General features: G+C 36.8%; 1 protein-coding gene across 4 annotated transcripts in view; it reads left to right on the top strand.

The window, feature by feature from the left end:
- Window positions 1-3326: 3326 nt before the first annotated feature.
- The window catches only part of nipbla (NIPBL cohesin loading factor a), a 105544-nt gene continuing 90620 nt past the window's right edge, over window positions 3327-18250 (top strand). For 3 of the 4 annotated variants that reach the window (XM_057831467.1, XM_057831469.1, XM_057831470.1), the window contains exon 1: window positions 7368-7766. The gene's annotated coding sequence lies outside the window, so the exon portion shown is untranslated. Of the gene's footprint in view, window positions 3466-7367; window positions 7767-18250 lie in introns of those variants that run through there. The other variant, XM_057831468.1, reaches the window with a different exon arrangement.

An 18250-nucleotide genomic window follows, 5' to 3' on the forward strand; every position in this document is an offset into this window, starting at 1 on the left:
GAAAACGGCTAATCAATGCTTGCGTCGTGTTCTCTTGTCGAAGCAAATATTGGATGCCCATGCATTTAAAATTGTTTTCTAATAGCATATAGTATCAGATGGAGCGATATACATCTATAAAATCCTGAGTTTTTGAGTAAGTCTGATGAGCTTCTGAAATGCCTTATTGGTGCTAGTGTAGCGGCTGAGAGCTATGTCATGGCAACATTTGGAAAGCCATTCTTTTGAAATATGTCTAATAATTCAATTTTATTATTTTTAACGAGAAAATATGAAGCATGCTTGTAAAATTTTTTTTTAAAGCAGATTATAGTCCGAAAATGACGGTACATCCTGCCAAAACTGCTCCATCTGGCCACCAATTAATGATCGAATTCCTGTCCATACTACTATCTCCAAACAATACGTCACTTGTCTTACCGTCATTCTATAAACCTTTCTTTTTACTTTCTGTCACTGATCAACCTGTCCAGACTGCCCCATTGCTCGGAACAGTTAATCACAAGTTAACTCCTACACCTACTTTACATCTACTCCTTGTAACCTTGACATTCCTCCACTGTCCCCACGCTTTCATTCAAATACAGTGAAGAAAATAAGTGCTCCAACTTAAAAATAACACGGACGACTCCAAAATTTTAGTAGTAAGTGCATGTTCACTGTGACAGAGAATCTAAAAAGAAAAATCCATAAATCCCAATGCATGATTTTTTAAAACTAGGTGATAAAGCTGCAAATAAGTATTTGAACACCTGTCTATCAGCTACAATTCTGATCCTGAAAGACCTGTTATTCCGCCTATTAAAAGTCCACCTCCACTCCATATATTATCCTGAATCAGATGCACTTGTTTGAGGTCAATGGCAGCATAAAGACACCTGTCCGCACCGTTCAATAAGTAAAACTCAAACTTGGAACATGGTCAAGACCAAAGAGTTGTCCAAAGTCACCATAGACAAAATTGTTCACCTCCACAAGGCTGGAAAGGGCTACGGAGCAATTGCCAAGCAGCTTGGTGAAAAAAAGGTCCACTGTTGGAGCAATAATTAGAAAATGGAAGAAGCTAAACATGACTGTCAATCTCAATCGGAGTGGAGCCCCATGTAAGATACTGTTACCCCCTCATGGGGTCTCAATGATCCTAAGTAAGGTGAGGAATCAACCCAGAACTACATGACAGGAGTTGGTCAATGACCTGAAAAGAGCTGGGACCACCGTTTCCAAGGTAACTGTTGGTAATACACTACACGTCATGGATTGAAATCATGCATAGCACGGAAGGTTCCCTTGCTTTAACTAGCACATGTCAGGGCCTGTTTTAAGTTTGCCTATGACCATTTGGATGATGTAGAGTAGTCATGGGAGCAAGATTTGTGGTCCGATGAGAGTACAATAGTCATAAGTCCACTGTTACGTGCCAAAGACTGCTTGCGAAGGGCGTAACATAAACCAAGCCACACAAATGTACGAGTGGACACAAATTTATTTACAGAACAATCTAACTCGCAATGGATATGTACAGAATGCCGACGAAGCGTGACTTCAGGGTAAGCCCAGGCCAAAACAACAAACAAAAGGAACTACACTTAAACCCAACCCGCTAACTAAACCTTGATCATGTAAAAGGAACAAAGAAAAGACAGCTTCTAACCTAACTTCCTACTCTATACAAAACAGGAGAAAAAGGGTTGAACAGAAATGGCGACTTACCCTTACTTGCTTCAGTGCTCTTATTTACAGTGGTGAACAAAAACGATCCAATAACGAATAAACACAAAAGATCTCACCGAAAAAAGCGGGAGTGTATCAAAGTAGCGATCAAATGCAAACAAGAGTGAATGGCGAGCAAATAGCTGGCGAGGAGGACCGCGGCAGAATGCTTATAAATGCGACCTCGTAGAGCGTTGACAGCGGTAGGTTTAAGAAGCTTGGCGCCTTTTCCCGTGGCCAATCAGCGGTGGTGACGTCGTCGGTCCGTCCTGCGTCGATCAGCTGTCGTCATAGTGGGAGGGGAAGCAGCCAGCTGGTGGAGGCGACGGTCAGCTGACTGGAAGAATCTCAGAAAATTAACTATTAAACGGCCAGGGGCCGTCACACCACTAACCGTGTTTGGATGAAGAAGTATGATGAGTAATATCTCAAGAACACCATCCCTACTGTGAAGCATGGGGGTGGTAGCATCATGCTTCGGGGATGTTTTTCTGCGCATGGGACAGGACGAGTGCACTGTTTGAAAGAGAGGATGACTGGGCTCTGTGTTGAGATGTTTGGGAACAGCCTCCTTCCTTCAGTCAGAGCATTGAAGATGAATCGTGCCTGGGTCTTCCAACATGACAATGACTCGAAGCACACAGTCAGGAAAACCAAGAAGTGGCTGCTGAAGAAGCATAACAAGGTTCTAGCGTGGCTTAGCCGGTCTCTAGACCTAATAAACCCAATAGGAAACATTTGGAGATGCTCAAACTCAGTGTTTCTCAGCGACAGCCCACAAACTTGACTGATGGGTGGGCCAAGATCCCTCCTGCAGTGTGTGCAAACCTGGTGAAAAACTACAGGAAACCTTTGACCTCTGTAATTGCGCACAAAGGCTACTGTACCAAATATTAACATTGGTTTTCTCAGATGTTCAAATACTTATTTGCAGCTCTCACACAAAAAAAAATCTTTTCAAAATTATACATTGTGATTTCTGGATTTTTCTTTTTAGATTATCTCTCTCGAAGTGAACATGCACTTACGATGAAAATTTCAGACCCCACCATGATTTCTAAGTGGGAGAACTTGCAAAATAGCAGGGTTTATTTCTCTGATGGGGAGGTTCAGAACATCTTCCATCTTATTGTGCAATTTGGACTTATTTTTGTTCATTTATGTTAGGCTTTCCTTATAGACAAGTCTCCTGAGAGAAACATGAGCAGCGCCATCTTTGACATTTTCTGCTACGGACATCCGGTTTAGACATAAGAACATGAATTGCGGTTAAAGCAAGCAGCGTATAGACAGTTGTAGTTAAAACTGTCAAATTAAACCAGAGGAACCCACGGAATCTCCAAAAAATGGATTCAGCACGACGTAGATGAAGCGTGCGTTTGTTCTTATCCAGTGGTGTCCAAACTATTCCACATAGAGCTGCAGTGGTTGCTGGATTTCATTCCTACCAAACAAGACGACATCTTTTCACCAATCTGGTGTCTCACAAGTGTCATCAGTTGATTGCAATCAGGTGCTGCTTGTTTTAGCACAAACCCTCATTGGTTAAACTGTCTGTGCTTGATTGGTAGGAACAAAAACCGGGACCCACAGCGGCCCTTGAGGACAGGTTTGGACACATCACTTTGTTGATTATTCGAATTTTGGCCACGAACAATCTGTGCAGCCTCTTGAGTGACCAAAATGAGGCAAAATTACGAATGATGAAACAGTTGCCGAATGCAGAAGGGCTGACACGGATTTTGTCGTTGCAAGGTATGTACTTATAAACAAAAATAGTATGTAATTCTTTTACATTGCAGATACTGATCGCAATAAAACTTTTGGACAACATTCCATTTCTTGTTTTATTTAAAAAGATTGGTGTATGTGCAAAACAAGTCAATAAATCACATTTTATATAAGAAAAATACTAATGAAGGTGTAGCATAAGTCAAGCTTTCCATCATCAAAGTGGAACGCACGTAGTCTCTATATATGTCCTTCAACGTACAGTGTTGTTGTGAGGCAGATTAATTTGCCTTCCCTTGCCTAACAGCTCTTTCCACTTGTAAACAAACGAACAAAAAACTTGCACTTATGCGTTTACATAATTGTGCCATCCTACACGTACTGATTAGCAACAGGCTAGCAGCAGGTGGCATGCATTGCAGCCACAGCAGTACTGTAGTTATAGCAAATAATATTAAACATCATAATTACAATCATCATCGTAGTAACAATATCAAAGACAAGTTGTTTCATGCGCAAGATTTTTGCTTTAGTATTTTTTTGAGCACCGCCGGACACATGAAAATGCAGGGATAGGAATAACATACCTTCCATAACACCAGCGGCAACATGGCTACATAAACACCTGGTCTTTGTGGTAGCACAGGCTTGGTTCCACATCTGCCTTCATGAACATGTCCTCTCATGTCGTGATGATGGCAGATGGATGAATTATTTCCAAATTGTCTTTTTTAAGGGATTTTGATGAGTTATGTTACTCCAAATCCACTGTTGATTTTTGTTAAAGTGTAAAATGGAAGTCGCGACCAGAAATGCAGAAGTAAAGCGGTAAAGTACCTCAGAAACTTGTCTATAATTTAAAAAAGTCAATGTTTGCGTGATCTTCAAAATATATTCCATTTCACTGTAATGTAATGTAAGTCATTTGTGCTTTTTTTATTTTATTATTTTTATTTTTAAACCTGTCCTGTTCAGCTGTTTGACACGGAGAATGGAAGTCTAAGTGCCCGGATGGTCTGAACAGTATTAATGTTTCACATTGAGAGTCTGACATACTCTCATTGTGATCATTCAAAATACCTCGTTTATTATGACAAAGCAGTGAACAGGAGGGGGTTACGGGGGAACAGAAGAAAAGAAACACAAGAGAAGAAAGAAAAGAAACACAAACTACAACAAGAAATACATTGAACGTCTAGACTAACTACTAATATGTTGGTGATATCATCAGCTAGATGTATTTCCGGTTGACACCATGTGGGGAGCCTGTTGATCAGGCAAAGAGGGGGACGGGGGTGTCTATAAGCTAAATGATTGAAAGGGGTAGAGTGTACACAAATCAGCTCTGTGATCCAGAACCCAGTAATTGTGTGAATTCCTTGTGAGTGTAAGCCCGTTGGCGACCGACCCTACACCGCCCCATCGCCAATCCCGGCACCGTGCTTATTTTTGTTAATGTCAGACCTCTACATGGTATAAGTACTTGGTCTATGGTACTTATATATTTATTATTTAAAAAATAAGCAAATGTTTATGGTGGAAAACACTCAGGTGACTTGAAGTTCCACTCTGAGGCCCCCAATTTGGCGAAACTCAAAATTGTCCTATATGCATGTGTGATACATAATTGGAAGGTTTAAAATCTCAATTTTCTGGGGGAAGAAACATTTTGAACAGGAGGGCATTTTAAAAAAAAAAAAAAAAAAAGGTTTAAACAGCAAAACCCTAACTGGAGGTGAGAGCATGAGAGCATAATTAAAGACGCCACGATTTTAACGAGATATTATCGCGCACTTACCTCTTTTCGATCCAAGAACTCAATGTAGCATGTATCACCGAGTGTCAAGCTGTGAATGGCCACAGTCAAATTTTGGGGGGATTTTATGGGTGAAACGTGGTCATATAACAAGGGTTGCGATGCAGAAATCGCAGACATCGAGGAGTGTTCGAGATTTTCTTTTTTGTGTATTTACCCTTTTAAACGTTTTTTTTCCTTCAGTTTTTCTTTGTTTGGATCGATTATTCATCATCTAAAATATTAGGTAAAATGCGACGGTAACAAAAAATATACAATTAAGCTATAGTTATGGGGTAGATATCCGTGACATTTTTACAGACACCATTTTTTTCATTGTGACAGAATTTGTTTAAATGTTTAAAATATGCGGGTGAATAATATTTTAAAATTGTTGTTGTTGTAAATATTAGACATCAATTACTGATTCTAAGCTAAAACTGACAGACATTTCGAATAATAAATATAATTACTGAGCTTTTTATAGCTGGGTTGAGACAAAAGCGGTTGTGCGACGTCTGTAAACGGGGGTTGCCAGGGTAAAACGGACAAATTAAAAAATAGTTCACGGGCTTAATGCGCCATGAATCTGCTATGGCAGCATTTAGATAGATTGTTCAATGAAACACAACAGTTCTTTCGGCTTAAAATACAGCAGTTTATTTTAAAGAGGAGTACAAGAGCAGAAACTGCTTTTTCAGTCTTGTCTGTGTTTTCCGCCTTCCATTATCTTCAATTTTAATGTACATCATATGGTCTTGAGCAGTTAAAATTAAATATTTGCATTCAGATGGGAGGAAATGAAGGAAAATAAAATTCAGAAGAGGGAGGTAGGCGCACTTGGTGTTTTTGTTAACTTATTTTTGCAAATCATTGGGAAAAAAAAAAATGAATCAGTTTCTCATATATAACCAATTTGTTTGTGCGTTATAGGTATAACTATGCAAATATGAAGCCATTTTGTTTGAATTTAAGTTTTGGATCCTGAACAATATGGAGGACCAGGAGTGCAAAAATGTAATAAATAAATACACAAATAAATAATTATGTCATCAAAATGCTTCTATTTCAATATTTATTTATTTCAATATTTATTTATTTGTTTCAATTTATATTTATTTTAATTTTTATTTATTTATTTCAGTTTATATTTATTTCAATTAATATTTATTTCAATTTATATTTCAATTTTTATTTATTTATTTCCATTTATATTTATTTCAATTTTTATTTATTTCGATTTATATTTATTTCAAAATGTATTTCGATTTTTATTTCAATTTTTATTCATTTATTTCAATTTTTATTTATTTCAACTTTTATTTATTTCAATTTATATTTCATTATTTATTTCAACATTTATTTATTTCCATTTATATTTCAATTTTTATTTATTTCAATTTATATTTATTTCAAATGTATTTAGATTTTTATTCAGTTATTTCAATTTTTATTTATTTCAATTTTTATTTATTCATTATTTATTCATTTCAACATTTATTTATTTCACTTTTTATTTATTTCATTCTTGCACTCTTGTTCCTCCACACACGGGGAACAAGAGTGCAAGAATGAAATAAATAAAAAGTGAAATAAATAAATGTTGAAGTAAATAAATAAAAGTAAAAATAAATTTAAAAAATCTTTAAATAAATAAATACATCTTGAAATAAATAAATAAAAATTGGAATAAATAAATAAAAACTGAAATAAAAAATAAAAACAAATAAAATTCGAAATAAATGTTGAAAAAAATATAAATTGCAATAAATAACTAAAAATCGAAATAAATAAATATAAATTGAAATAAATATAAATAAATAAAAATTGAAATAAATATCAATCGAAATAATATATATTAAAATAAATAAATGAAAAATTAAATGAATATAAATTGAAATAAATGAAAATGTAAATAAATATTGAAATACAAGCATTTTAATGACACTTTTAAATATTTATTTAATTGTGTATTTATCCATTGAATTTTTGCACTCCTGGTCCTCCATAGAACAAAAGCGGCCTCGTAAAGTTGTCGTAGGATGCCCTCTAGCGCAACGCGTACGTGGCGTAGCATGGCATTTCATTTGGGCGCCGATGGAGGGGGTTACTCGTGAGATCTTTGCTCAAGTCCGACGGCGGCACTTCCGGTCGGCATTTTGTTCTACGAGAGGAGGAGAGCCTCTTTCGGCCGATCGCAACAAATCGTCACATTTCTCCTTTTTACTCCAGGAAAAAATCTATTGGCTCGCACTCGTCGCCCGTTTCAACCGTGACGCCGAAGAAGAGACGTGCGCCTTGCCGCAAAACGTGGGAAATATTCGGTTGCAAGCTGTGTGACGGAAGAAGGAGCGAACCGAGCCCGACCCCGGATTATTGTTGATAGCTCGCGAGCTAGCCACCTAGCTCGAGTGGGGCTAGCTCGGCGAGCCAATCCGAGTTGCTTCTGGAGGAGAAGAAAGGGGGAGCTAGAGATACGGACATAAATCCTGCTAAAACATTCTCCTCCCTTTGGGCGCCACATCCGAAGGTAATAGCACTCACCTACGTGCATTTTGCAGACATAACAAAAAATGCACTTCCCCACAAAACCGTGTGCGGGGGGAACACGGCTAGCGATGTTTATTGCCAATCGGGAAGGAACGGATGCTAACAAGCTAGGTGTGTTTTCGCTCTTGCCCAGGCGCACGGCCTCGAAACTGGATGTCACTCGTCGAATATCGGGCCGCTTGTTTTACGGGGCTATAATTTGCACAGTGAACGCCGTGTAAATTTCTCTCAAAAACTCAATTTAACTTCTAAAAATTGTGTTTAGTCCTTTCGCTTCCGTATCCCGTTCTCGACTGCAGCGTTGAATATTATGCTAACTTCATAAACAGTCGAAGCTAGCCAGGTTTAGCCGAACCGAACAAGCTACCGAGTGGTGGGAGAAAAACAACCCGCGGAGTGAACGCTATCCACCGCGTTAACATCGCGGCTAACTCGCGGTTGCTAGCTTTAGTCAACAACTTTGTGGAAGTAGCCTTTAAACATGATACTGACTTTAGTTTGGAGTGATTCAATGCGTTGTTATTATTTTATCTAATTGATTTGTAATGCTTTTGGTCTGGAGATGTTGACGCTAGCCAGCAATTACGATGCATCTGCTCCCCTTTGTGCCGCCTCCTTGCCTGTCAGTCTCCCACCTGTCAGCTCTACCCCACACGTACTGCTTTGTGTAGGCGAGCCTCACAGACGTGCTACTACGAGTTAATGTTTACAATAGCTCCCCTTCCTTCATTTCCCCCCCCGGTTTGCAGGTTTATTCAGCACCCAGTTCGTACGAGCAATGGCTACTTTCATGTGCCAAACTTGTTGCATTGTTAATTTATTGCAAGTGTTCCGAGATTTGCAACAATGTTTACTTTTTGGAATTTAGTATGCTCACGCGCAAAAACTCGAATGTGGTCATATTCCAGTTTTTAAAAAGCATATTAACCCAAGGGTTAACCATTTCCTAAGCTGACCTGGCCATGTATTAGGGGTGCATGATATCCATTTTTTAAAAACCGATACCGATAACTTCCTGCTCCTCAAGGCCCTTACCGATAGAGGTGGGAATCTTTGGGCACCTAACGATTCGATTACGATTCAGAGGCAACGATTCGATTATAAATCGATTATTGATGACATCCACAAACCCCTGAAGCTATTAGCTGCTTTCAATGTTTCATACATTAGTTACAAAAATTGTACAAAAAGCCTATCAGGCTTAAATAAACGACTATTTCAGTATCAACTTAACAGTAGTTCAAAACAGTAAATAAAATACTGCAGTCCTCATTCTGTATCAGCAGCTTTAAACTACATTCAATTAATTTAATGTTGTGAATCAACTGTTAAAGTTGTTAAAATTGCTCCCGTTATTCCATAATTTTCCTTCTGTCTACTTTAGACATGTGAAAGTTTTAAAACTGTTTTAAAGATAGTAGGGCTGCAGCTATCGAATATTTTAGCAATCGAGTAATCGACTGAAAATTCTATCGATTAATCGAGTAATCGGATAAAACAAATATATTTTTAGGTGAAGAGCAATTATAAATATACATGAGAAAACAAGACATTTCATCTAATCTTGAACCATTTTCAGTCAATCTGTCTTTATTTTCGATGTATATTGTTGAAAACAGCCAACGATTGCATGTCAGATGTAACTAGAATAAAAAAAGACTAATTCACTGCTTTCTTTCAAAAAACCTTTAGATCTTATTAAAAAAGAAAGAAAAAATTATATACCTAAAAATGCCCTTACGCTTGATAACACACATCACTTAAAAGTTACAATTTTTTCCCACGTGTTTCAATTGAATATCTATTTGTGTCAAGCCAGTTTTAAGATCGTTAAGTTTTAAGTTAGTCTAAACTGTAAGTCCTGGTAGGATTTTGAGTTTTTGCAGTGTTCAAAATAAATGTGTGATCCAGGCTGTATTGGAGCACATTAAGGACCAGTTCTACTTGGTGTTTTATCCAGCAATGACTACTGAGCTAAAATTGATAGTTAGCAAACTTAGCATTATTGATTTTTTTATTTTACACCCTCATCACTCCATAACGCTATGTTATGTTAAATCCTGTATGTAAGACACGTTAGCCACGCATCTAAAGTGGTCATAATTAATAGAAACCTAGCCCTCCGCAGGGCTAACGTTACTTGAGCTAGTGACATTAACGTTAATCTTATTGATTAGCGCTTAGCGCTCTTTATTAGCGCTTATCGCTCTACTGCTTTAAGATGGCGGCTGTTTACTAACGCTGCCCAGACACGGCTGGGTCTGTCATTAAGCATCTAGTTCAACATACATGTGATCTCTATGAGACTCATCAGACGCTACCTGCTATCAACGTAGCATCGTGCAGGCTAGTATTTAGCAACGTCGGCGTATAGCGGCTGTCGGCTGCAGTAAGTTTTTATTTATTTATTTATTTATTTTTTTGCTTCTTCCTGTACACACGTAACATCAGCGCGTTGTCCCGCATTAAAAGTAGTCCGACCAAAACGTGATGCTTAGAGCTGTCAAACTCGAAGTGAATAAAATTACTCCGATCAGTTTTTAAACTCGAGTTACTCGAGTTGCTCGATTATTCGATTATTCGTTTCAGCTCTAAAAGATAGATTCAAGTCAAGATTTTGCCGATTTAGGAGTATTTTTGATAAAAATTTAATTAGGTTCGCTACAACAGAGTCTTGTAGAGAAGTCTCCTGCTTTAAGATGGCGACTGTTTACTAACGCTGGCAAGTCTGTCATTTCGCATCTAGTTCTATATACTTATGATATCTACTACCTACTGTAGCATGATGTGGACGTAGTTTCTAGCGGCTGATGGCAGCAGTCAGGTATTTTTTTTTTTTTTTCCAGCAGCATGAGTTGAGCCAGAGCCCTGAGTTGAGCATTGTCATTACCCGGGTAATAGCAAGCATGATGTTTACTCTCGGGACGCAATGAGGAACGGACCGTATTGCGCCGCGACCGCGCTGACTGGTGTTTTAGTTCCGCTTTACTTGACATATTTCAATAATCGGAATTTGGATGTCTGTGAATCGTTCTCGAATCTTGCACAGCCGAATCGCGAATAATCTAAGAATCGGAAATTTCGCACACCTCTAGTTACCGATACGATAACCGATAATATATATGGCGGAAAACACTAAGTTGACTTAAAGTTCCGCTCTGAGACCCCCAATTTGGCCAAATTTCAAAATTGTCCGATATGCATGTGTGATACATCATTGGAAAGCTTAGAATCTCAATTTTCTGGGGAAAGAAAAATTTTGAACACGAGGGCATTTTAAAAAAAAATTCCAAACACCAAAACCCTATCTGGAGGTGAGAGCACGCCAAAGCAGGATTACAGATGCCATGATTTTAACGAGATATCATTGCGTACTTACCTTGTTTCGATCTAAAAACTCCATGTCGCATGTGTCACCGAGTGTCAAGACACAGCTGAGAATGGCCACAGTCAGATTTTTGGGGGGATTTATGGGTGAAACATGGTAATATGACAAGGGTTGCGATGCAGAAATCGCAGAAATTAAGGAGTGGTCGAGATTTCCCTTTTCATATATTTACGCTTTTAAACGTTTTTTTTTCTTTCTATTATTCTTTGTTTGGATCAGTTATTTATCATCTAACACACAGGTGTCAAAAAGCGATTCCAGAAAGGGCCAAGTGGGTGCAGGTTTACTTTCCAACCAATTAAGAGGACACCTTTTCGCCAATTAGATCTTTTACATGTGTAATCAGTTAAACTTTGTCAGGTGCTGCTTGTTTCAGCAGTAAGTTCAATGGTCAAACTCTCTGCGTTGTATCGGTTGGAACAAAATCCAGCACCCACTTGGCCCTTTCTGGAATCTGTTTGACACCTGTGATCTAACATATCGGGGAAAATGCAAAAGTAACAAAAAAATTACGGCTGTCAAAATTATCGCGTTAACGGACCTTAATTAGTTTTTTAAATTAATTGCGTTAAAATATTTGACGCATTTAACGCACATGCCCCGCTCAAACAGATTAAAATGACCGCACAGTGTCATGTCCACCTGTTACTTGTGTTTTTTTGTGTTTTGCCGCCCTCTGCTGGCGCTTGGGTGCGACTGATTTTATGGGTTTCAGCACCATAATTATTATTGACATAAATAATGGCGAGCTACTAGTTTATTTTTTGATTGAAAATTTTACAAACTTTATTAAAACGAAAACATTAAGAGGGGTTATAATATAAAATTTCTATAACTTGTACTAACATTTATCTTTTAAGAACTAAGTTTTTCTATCCATGGAGCGCTTTAACAGAATGTTAATAATGTTAATGCCATCTTGTTGATTTATTGTTATAATTAACAAATTCAGTACTTATGCACAGTATGTTGAATATATATATCTGTCTTGTGTCTTATCTTTCCATTCCAACAATAATTTAAAGAAAAATATGGCCTTTTTTTATAGATGGTTTGAATTGCGATTAATTACGATTAATTTTTAAGCTGTGATGAACTCAATTAAAAATTTTAATCGTTTGACAGCCCTAAAAAAATACAATTTAGCGATAGTTATGAGGTAGATAACTTTTTTACAGATGCCATTTTTTTCATTGTGACTTAATTTGTTGAAAAGTTTAAAATATGCGAGTGAATCATTTTTTAAGTCATTTTTTAAAATGAAATATAAGACATCAATTAATGATTCTAAGCTAAAAATGACAGACATTTTGAATAATAGATATAATTACTTGTTTTCATGGCTGGGTTGAAACAAAAACGGTTGCGCGACGTCTGTAAACGGGGGATTCCGGGGTAAAACGGGCAAATTAGAAATAGTTCGGTGGCTTAATATGCCATGAATCCGCTATGGCAGCATATAGACATATTGCTCTATCAAACACTTCAGTTGTTTTGGCCTAAAATACAGCAGTTTCTTTTTAAGAGGAGTGCAAGAGCAGAAACTGCTTTTTCAGTCTTGTCTGTTTTCCGCCATATATATATATATATATATATATATATATATATATATATATATATATATATATATATATATATATATATTAGGGCTGCAGCTATCGAATATTTTAGTAATCGACTGAAAATTCTATCGATTAATCGAGTAATCGGATAAAACAAATATATTTTCAGGTGAAGAGCAATTATAGATATACATGAGAAAACAAGACATTTTATCATTTTCAGTCAATCAATGTCTTTATTTTTTATGTATATTGTTGAAAACAGCCAACAATTGCATCTCAGATGTAACTAGAATTTTAAAAAATGACTAATTCACTGCTTTCACTCAAAAAAACCTTTAGATCTTATTTAAAAAAAGTATATACATATATATATATTATATATATATAAACACACCTAAAAATGCCTTTACGCTTGATAACACACATAACTTAAAAGTTAGGATTTTTTCCCACGTTTTTCAATTGAATTTCTATTTGTGTCAAGCCATTTTTAAGTTCTAGTTAAGTTTTAAGTTAGTCTAAACTGTAAGTCCTGATAGGATTTTGAGTTTTTGCACTGTTCAAAATAAATGTATGATACAGGCTGTATTGGAGCACATTAGGGACTAGTGCTACTTGGTGTTTTATCCAGCAATGACTACTGAGCTAAAATTGATAGTTAGCATTATTGAGTTTTTATTTGACGCCCTCATCACTCCACAACGCTATGTTATGTTAAAGCCTGTATGTAAGACACGTTAGCCACGCATCGAAAGTGGTCTTAATTAATTGAAACCTAGCCCTCCGCAGGGCTAACGTAAGGTGAGCTAGTAGTGACAGTAACGTTAATCTTATATATTAGCGCTTAGCGCTCTTTATTAGCGCTTAGCGCTCTACTGCTTTAAGATGGCGGCTGTTTGCTAACGCTGCCCAGACGCGGCCTAGTCTGTCATTTTGCATCTAGTTCAACATACATGTGATCTCTATGAGACTCATTGGACGCCACCTGCAACTAACGTAGCATGAGCGGGCTAGTATTTAGCAACGTCGGCGTCGTTTGTAGCGGTTGTCGGCTGCAGTAAGTTTTTTTTTTTTTTTGCTTCTTCCTCTACGCACGTGACACCAGTGCGTTGTCCCGCATTAAAAGTAGTCCGAGCAAAACGTGATGCTTAGAGCTGTCAAAATAAACGATTACTCGAGGTGAATAAAATTACTCGGATCAGTTTTTAAACTCGAGTTACTCGAGTTGCTCGAGTATTCGTTTCAGCTCTAATATATATATATAACTTTTCAATGCATATTCACCTGAGTTTCTGAACACCTGTAGGTCAAAAATACTAGTGGTGGATTCAGCATAGATTTGCCTTTGACCAAACCAGAATTTTCATGACGACATGAACATTATTATAATAAACAAAACAAAGACAAGAACAGTTTTGATTAAAAAAAAAAAGTGCCCATATTATGTTTTTTCAAATAGGTATAATTTGAGTCAATCGCAATCAATCAGTCAATATAATTGACAATGTGTTCCCCTGAACAATGAGCACTGATCTAAAACAAACATAAACCCAACAGGTATTGTGCTTTGTCAGCAGATAAAACATTTGGTGCAACAGGAGAGGAGACTTGTCGTCTTGGTCCATGAAACAACTTTCTTAACCTGGCAATTATAGAACAGCAAGCCTATCAATAACCAAAAGGGCTCTCAAGAACTTGTAAACATAACACTGTAAAATGCAAACATTTGCTAATTGCCATAGTAAGGATTATAACTCAGTGACGGAAAAATAGGGCTTCTAGAACAGTAACAAAACTTTTCATACCGGCAAAACAGGAGTGGAAACAAACGCTCACATCCCAATCCGACGCCGTGCCAAAAATATTAATAGGCCCGATAATATATAATGCTATTGGAGTTATTGGGGTAAGGTCATATTTCCTATTGTCGGTCCGATAATTATCGTGCACCTCTACTATGTATGCAACCTCCATGAAGTTGCCCCCACCCCTCCCACCAAGCGTAAATTTATGTAACAATGATGTCAAGTCATTTAGGGCTGTCCTAAACGACTAATTTTGTCTCGATTAGTCAGCTGATTCTTTTCACAATTAGTCGACTAATCAAATAATTTTTTTATTATTATTATTATATATTTTTTTTTTTACTAATTTAGCAATGAGATTTTTGTTGACGCTGATTAATTCACAAAACTTAAATTCTTTATTAAAGTACAAATAAACACGTAAATAACAATAATAAATCACAAATAAACATGAGGTGAAATGCTGATAGCATTAACTAGTGGAAAAGAATGGTATGTAGACAGATTCAGTACACTGACTTCGCCTTTCCAACATGATTCAAAAGAATTCCTAAAAAAATGTAGCATTACGACTATAATCTACGATTATATATAATAGTATTATAATAATCATAATAATTATTCATTACCAATCAGATTTTTATAAAGGGTGTCACTTTAAAGCTATTCTTAGTGTAGAATCTGAATTTTAAAGTATGTGGGATTAACTCCAGAAATTGTTATTTATATGACGAACCTGACGTGCTTTTATTTTGAAATGTTCACCGGAAGTACGTTCACTAAACCGCTAACCGTAAGCTTAGCACGCCGCAAAAAAAAAAAAAAAAAGAAAAATTTGTTGTCATTGCATGTGGTGTCAGTAATAGATTTTTTTTTCTCATTTTTTCGTTTCAAATGTTGTTAACCCTTTAACACCTAAGCCTATTTTGGCCGAATTTGCATGCATTTGATGTTGCCTTTATATTTCAAAGAAAAAATTGTTCACAATGGCCAAGTTGGGTCCCTTTTTTCAGGACACCTTGAACTTCATGTCCAAACTGTTGTTTTCTTCACTGACCAATTATAATCCACATTTTGGACCCAAAAAGACAAAAAAATCCCAAAATATTGTTTCAAAATTTGTAATGTTGGTGTCCCATTGACAACCAAACATGCTCGACCAACCGTTTTGAAGCTTGATAATATTTATTCAACTTGTTAGGATAAACATTCAATAGAAAAAAATAAGATTGAATAGTTTTATGTTTGACTATTCAACACAAACAGCGGGTATGGTCATAGGCGTTTTTGGCCTCTACACATACTATGGTCAAAACAGGTTATATACAGTACAGAATAGTGAGAAAAAAATTATATATATCATCTAACACAAAAAAGGTTTGGAGGATATCTCTATGTGAAGTTAGGTATTATACCCATCACCTTATCTAAAGCATACGTACATGCAATCAAGCTTCTCGAACACACATCTATATAAAAATTGAAAAGATTCATAGTGAAGAAAAATATATATATTACATTGAAAAAAAGTATTTTCAAAAATATTGACAAGTAGTTCAGTTCAATTAAATTTTTTCAGGCATGCGACCCGCTAGTTTTTTTTTTTTTTTTTTTTTTTTTTTTGCGCACTCAATAAAGTTTGTTTTTGAACAGGTGACTGAGCTGCGTCACGTACAACGTCACACAGCCTACTCTTCTGCCGTTTGAGCGCTGCTGTCACTTCTCGCCGAGACGCCGACTAATCCGAGGAAAACAACGACAAATGCAGCTCATCCTATTCCTTGAGTTGATGAAAAAATACATTAGGTTGCGCTAAATTTAGTTTTCGATTCATTCTGCACGTTTCAAAGTCGCTCGCGCAATCCAACCGGTGTTCATGCCTCCTTTTCCTTAGTTGGCGCCTAGCTCGGCAATTTATTAAAAATGTTCACATTCAGTTCGTCCTTCTTGACATCACAACGGATCTTGGGATATGTAGTCTTTTGTGCTTTTTTCAGTTTTGAAAAAGGACAAGAAATGATGGAAATATGGAGATAGATACATAGTACATGCAGCGTTTTAATGCATATTTATGAGTGCAATAAAACTCAAATGACATTATCTCCCGTTTTTCTTGGTCGATTGACTTCAAATAAAAACTGGCGTGGACATCAACTTCCGCACTTTCAAATGAGACCAACCAGCGGCACGTGGGTGACGTAATTACAGCGTGACGAAGCTTCAAAGACGACATGCATAAACGCGTCGCTGCCGACACGTTCGGTGTTAAAGGGTTAACCAGCGATTGTTCATGTTTGAAGTGTCACCTTTTAACCGCAAATTTGCGTTTCGGAGAAGACTGCCAATGTTTTATAGCAGGCAAAAGTAGGTCATGTTTTTCCTTCATTAGCCTCAATGTAGCAATTCTAACGTTTACAGTGTTTAATATAGATGTGTTTCCTTATTTTGTACGTCTGAACTTTAATATCCAATAAACCAATAAACATCTGTGAAAGGAACTGGAGTCTCATATGCCATCAACATGCACTTGGCGATAAAACGCAGCCGTGAAAATTATCGCCCTCATTTTTATTTACCGTGCGATAAATGGACTCATTGCATATCGCGTCAGGCTTAGCAACTTCAATAAAACATGTCGTTAGATGGACGTACAATCTGCCAGCTTGTTGTCTCCTGTCGTCTTACAAAATTACAACTGAGTGACTGCGCTGGAGGTGTTCATTCACAGCCCATGTGCAGCCTGGTATGCAAGCTTGGCAGTGAAGAGACAGGACACATGAGTGTACCCTCCTTTGTTTCGTTGAAATAAGTCAATGTTTTGCCGACTCTGGTACGTTTTTTTGGCTTTGTGCCTCTTTCCCCGCTTGCATACCGGGCGTCCGACATTCTCAACTTTCCACGTATATATTTTTTCAACCCTTTATTAACCGTCGACGGGATGGTGTACTCGTCGCCGCATTTACGTCATCGATGATGTCGACTACGTTGAGTGGTCGGAGCAGTGCAACAATCGTTTGTGCTTGTTTGTGCTGTAAAAATTTCATTTGTGTTGCTAACGTTTTTAAGATATTTATAATTCTTTTATAGGTCAATCTGAGGTCAACCAGCCCCATTTTGATTTATAATGCCTAAAAACGGTGTCACTCGTTTATGCTTTGTTTGGGCTGGTTTTTGCTGTAATAAAATTTAGGGATTATTTTTCACCCGATTAGTCTACTAATAATTTTTCTATGAACTTAATTAAAAAAAAAAATCTTCAATTAAATTTTTGCTGACGATTATTAATTCACTAAAACATTTTGGAGCACTTAAATTCTTTATTGGAGTACAAAGAAATACATAAATAATAACAATAATGAATCACAAATAAACAATGAGACCAAATGCTGATAACATTACCGAGAGCAAAATAATGGAATGTAAACGATTCAGAAAACTGTGACTTCACTTTTCCAACAGTATTCAAAACAAATCTTACTTTTCTCTTATAGTGGTATGTCTATATTGTTCCTAGCATTAGAGTGAGCACCGGGAGAGAAGATAAATAAATGTCACGTATCACTGGAGTGAAGTACAGTGCCCTCCATAATTATTGGATTTATAATAATTATGTGTTCTTTAGCTTCAAATTTTTTTTTCTTCTAAATAATATGGGACCTTAAAAGTGAAAAATCCAACCTTCAATACAAGTGCATTTATTCAGTGG

This window comes from Corythoichthys intestinalis, chromosome 3 (genome assembly GCF_030265065.1).
Source record: "Corythoichthys intestinalis isolate RoL2023-P3 chromosome 3, ASM3026506v1, whole genome shotgun sequence".
In the NCBI taxonomy this organism is placed as follows: Eukaryota; Metazoa; Chordata; class Actinopteri; order Syngnathiformes; family Syngnathidae; genus Corythoichthys; species Corythoichthys intestinalis.